Here is a 5,114-nt window from a genome sequence, read left to right as displayed (position 1 = left end):
CAAAAAAGTCTTTCCTGGTCAGTGCCCTGAATATCCTGAGCAACTGAAAGGATAGACATATAAAGTTAATTCATTTAATAACATATTTCTGAATATCACACTTCAACATTGTGATGTATAGGTAAGCAAATGGCATTAAATTATAGTGAGATTGTACTAAATTATATTTTTCCTGCATTCGCAAACACAGCATGCAGAGGTGTGAACGATTCTCTACCTGACCATCCATCGGCAACTAACTGCACCTGATGTGCACCTGCTCGTGTTTTGTCTTGCCGTCTGTTCTCAGCTCTGGTAGACGGAACCTCTGAGCCCATTTCCCCCCTCAAATAACAGCCATCGGAGCTGCATTCAGCAGCACTAAGCACAGTTATTAGTGGGCAGTGTCTGTGAGACCAAAGCACTAGCACCTCCACGTCCATGTTTTCATGCCATACAGTTCATGCACGTCATGTTAATATAGTTCATTTGTCTCATATTTTTGGTGCTGATTCCTGATGAGTAAAGGGGTTGTTATTATTATGAGAAATAAATAAATATAGGTTGAGTTCATAAATATTTATTAATTCACAACTTTGTCGTATATATACAGCACAGTTTCACAAGACATTCTTCAAATATTCTAAAGTAATAATGCTTATTTTGCAAACAAGTCATTTTTGTTTGTGAACTCTGGTTCAAGAACTTCTGCTGTGCTATGAGGTGCAAATACAATAAGGCACTATTGGGTTAGGAGACAGTCCACAACGTGAAAATATACGTCCTTTTCATATATTTACATTAAAAAAGCATTTATATTTAAAGAAGAAAAAAGACCAGTGTAAAAAAATGCAAAACTAACAACTAGCAGCTCACAGGTTTCATTTAACTTCACTGACGCTAAACTCACAGAATATAGAGTAACATGGCAGCACTGGCAAGCCAGCCACCATGTGCTTCTTCAGATTGACATCCCTTCATGATTGTGCATTTGCAAAATTGCTTTAAAAAACATTATTGTAAAGTGTGGCTATCCACATCGTTTCCTATCCAAAACCGAGGACTTCATCTTGGTAAAGGTACTTCCTCCCTGTGATTGAGCTTTACTCCTGAAGGCTTGGGACTACGAGACTGACTAATCCCAAGCATGGAGCCCCCTCTGGCCTTCAACCGTTGGTCTGGTCCCCAGTGAAGGCAATGGGGACAGAGGCAAGTGGGTGGATGGTGAATGGCAGGCGACGCGGGGTACAGTGGTGGTGGGGGAAGTCCATCCAGTCTAGGATAGGGGAATGGGACATCCTTAGGGGATCCAGAGGACCTCAGGTGGGTGCTGTAAGGGCCGGGGAGGGTGGAAGCAGCCGCCATCCCCAGGTGAGGGTACAGGTGTAGGGGAAGATGAGGTAGAAGAGGGTAGGGAAGGCTGGCGGCTGCCTGGCTCACCATAAGGGCGCAGAGGTTGGGGTCGAGAGGGTGGGGCCAGCTTAGGCTGTGTCTCTGTCTCTTGTCCTTCATGCGCCTGTTCTGGAACCACACCTGCGTTTGGGAGGGATCAGCGTTGAACACAACGACCCACGAACAACGCGACGAACCTTGAAATTGTGCGCGCAACGCGGCCGGACTCTGCTGCGCATGCGCGCGTTCCCAGCTCACCTTTATGGTGGTCTCGGGCAGGTTGAGCGCTGCAGCCAGCTCGCACCTCCTGGGCCGAGACACGTAGCTCTCCTTGCAATACTCCTGCTCGAGGCAGGAGAGCTGCTCGCGGGGTGAAGGCGGTCCGGTGGCGCCGGTTCTGGTCCATTCCGTTCAGGAGCGAGGCGCGCGAGCACGGCTCCTCGTCGCCTTGGTCGCTGTCCGGCGGGGCGAGATGGGTGGCCGCCGACTCTCTGCCTTCGGCGACTAAAATACATAAACACACAACACACACACACACACACACACACACACACATTATATATAGAGAGAGATTTATATACTGGACAATAACGTCACGATATATTTATACACGTGGCGGCGTTGTACAGTGAAGCAGGAAATTGCGTAAAATTTACATTTTCAAAAGTTGGCGCAATTCATTGTTGTATTAGCATCAATTATTCACCGAAGATTGGATATAAAATAGCGTTGGGGATTATGCATGTTTTAGATCGTGGATTGTACTCATTCAAAATGTTATAAAGTCCCTAGACCCGTCCTGAAATTAATGATTTTTTTTTTTGCCCTCCGTTAGATAGAAGAGGAAAAGGAGGATCGACTTACGCATATTTCGTGGCGTGCGACTTCCACAACTTAACCTGTGCCGAAGTAGACCAGATTCGGCGTTAGTCTCCAGATAGTCCTTTACAACAACAACAACACAAAAAAAACCCAGCCTCTTCCGAACAGGCTGGAGACCTGAACCCAAGTGGAAGGAGAAGAGATGGAGAAGAAAGCCTCCCTATCAGCCTTTTCGTCTTTTATATCTCCGAGCGGCTCCCGTCGCTGCCTAATGAGAGACGCGCTCTATCCGCCTCGGCGCCGCCCGGGCTGGCGGAGGGTAGGAGGTGTTAAACCGGCTTTGGTCTCCGACCTGCCTTTGTACTTTTGTTATGGAGAATTAAGATCGACCTCCCCTTGCCTAATGTCGCAGAAGGCCCTCGGTGGTGCGCAAGAACAACCGCCATTGTTCCGCGACGTTTGATGTTTGTGTTTTTTTGGAAATCAATCATTAGAATACAAATGTTAGTGACGTTGCGGGGGGGGGGGGTCGTCGCCTCCAAAAGAAAAGGGCCTTTTGGAAATATGGCTACGGATCGCCCGGTCGTTATGTTCACTATGTTCACTATGATGAATCAAACTCCAGAGAAGGTTCGCTTGGTATGGATGAACGCCAGAGGATTGCAGTTGGAATAAATGCCGTTTTGTGTTTTTCATCGGACGTCCGTAAACCGATACGTGTCGAGATTATTATAGCTGTTTTAATTTATGCCTTACATTAAAAGCCCCTTTTTTCTGGTGTGAACAACCTGGCCGGTAATAACGAGCGTTGGACTGGAATGTACCGGGCCGCACGTCGGTTTCGAACGATACGGTGATTTAAACAGACCGGTATCCCCGGTAATTATGGGGTGTGAGCGTCGGATTGCATAAAGGTGTGAAACAGCCACGCCCCGATGCTGCTGCATCTGTAAAATTACTCACCATTTACACCAGCCAGAAGGATTAATGATCTGCTGGCTGTAACGTTGCATGACGTTAAAATATGTCACACTGGTATCGAGTCAGTGTGTGATCGTCATATGACGGCACTCATTGCACAGGAAGTGTCGCTTGTGTCGCCCTGACAAATGACCCCGCTGAAAGGGACCAAGTCGGGCCTGGGGGGGCTGGGGACAGAGGGGGACACCGGCCACGCCGCGCCGTCTCGCTGCCCGGCGCCAATAAACGTCGCGGTCGCGCGTCTCGCGAGAGTCACGCCGTCGGCGGAGCACGTGGTGCGCTCCGGCGCGCGCTCCCGGTAGCGCGCAGATGATCGTCGGCGATTGTCATTCATCGCCGGTTTTGTCTTTGATCGCGCGTCGTCGGCGGCGGGCTCCGCGATGACTGGCGGTCAAATGGGTGCGAGACGTGCGGCGTTTTTTTGGGGTGACTTATTAGACAAAAGTATTTTTTTTTTTATGCTAACGTACGTTTTCGATGAAATTTTATATCAAACATTTGTTGGATAAAAACGTTGACCTTTGCCCCCACCATTGGGTGCACTCGCCCTCATACACCCAGAAAAGCAATTTAGCTGCAAAACGTACGTAACGCGCCGCAGAAAAACTATTTCGGGGGACAGGGACAATCCTGTTAAAGATATAAAGGCAGTAATAACTTAAAGCTCTGATTAAGCCGCGGTTTCAGCTTTAATGTGAAATGCGCGCATTAAATGCTTTTTGGAAACGGGATTGGAGGGTGTTGTAAACAATAAAAGTGGATATGATGCACAGAAATGTAAAAAAATGAGAGACCAGAACCACAATATGAGCAGGTCGCGAATTTTGTCGTCTAACGATCAATTCAGTCGGACAGTTGGTCGATGTTTCATTTCACGACGCCGAGCGGCTCGGTTGTCGGGCTTCTGCTCAGGTATCGCGGAAGCAACGCGATCCGAGGAGCGGCTGTCGGAGGCGGCGTCGCCTGTCACTCGCACTTTGTCGCCAACGACCTGCTCTCGGCATCTTGGCAAAGTTTTTGAATAACGTGAATATTTTGACTATTGCAGTAGTCTGTAAACAGACATTACGTCTTTTACTGCACGGAAGACACTAAAGCACGTAATAATGTTTTTTTTATTTTTTTTTTACCGTTTATTACAAAAGAATAAAAAAGTATTTGCATTTATTGTTTTCGAATCAACCAGTAATTTCTCTCGTCCCAGCAGCTCATGTGTGGCGGCAGATGTGGAAGGCGGGGCCGCGGCGTTTAATGACGTCATGCTCCATCAACGTCGCGCCACAGTGTTAATTAGGGGGGGGTGACGTCACGCGGAATCGCCCAACCGCATTCCAGTTCAGGCCTTTCCTAGAGTGAGCGAAAAAAAAAAAGAGTTCCATATTCCTGCACATTGTTTATATTTAAATTGTTGTTGGATTATAAAGGATCTGGAGGGGCTTAGCAGGAAAGAGGCTGCAACATGTCCAGGTCGGCAAGTATACCAAGAACATATTTAATGAAGGCCAGATGAAGGCCAGCTTTTAAACATGAGGGATTTTTTTTTCCTTCGAAATGATGTCATTCAGGCCTAATTAAAAGTCAGCATGCCCTGCAACACACACCACTGACTCGGTTTATGGGCGTGTTATGCTTATGCAAATCATTAGCAGAGAGAGGTGAGTGACAGTTACTGAAACTGAGGCAAAGTGTGGCATCAGTACTGAAATGTGTTGTGATTGCTTCGAGGAAACCGGGCCACTTGGCATGCAGTGGGATGGCGAAGGCTGAAACAAGGACAGCGTTGTCACCGGTAAACAAGGTCACCTGTATGAGGTACCAGTATAGAACCTGCGCTCATGGCTTTTGGGGCTGTCTCTGTTGTCTGGAAGCGTAGTTTTGTTCATTTAACGACGCTTGGCGGCCGTCCCCGGACCTCTGCCTGGCCTGGGCCAGATGTACGT

At 47.8% G+C, this 5,114-nt stretch overlaps 1 pseudogene; it reads right to left on the bottom strand.

Annotated features, from left to right (window-relative positions):
• Positions 1–1,044: 1,044 nt before the first annotated feature.
• On the bottom strand, positions 1,045–3,508 carry LOC114793795 (homeobox protein XHOX-3-like; annotated as a pseudogene).
• Between the last annotated feature and the right edge of the window lie 1,606 nt (positions 3,509–5,114).

This window comes from Denticeps clupeoides, chromosome 7 (assembly GCF_900700375.1).
Source record: "Denticeps clupeoides chromosome 7, fDenClu1.1, whole genome shotgun sequence".
NCBI classification, from domain to species: Eukaryota; Metazoa; Chordata; class Actinopteri; order Clupeiformes; family Denticipitidae; genus Denticeps; species Denticeps clupeoides.
The sequence above is the reverse complement of the archived record's forward strand: the minus strand, read 5'-3'. Positions and strand labels throughout refer to the sequence as shown.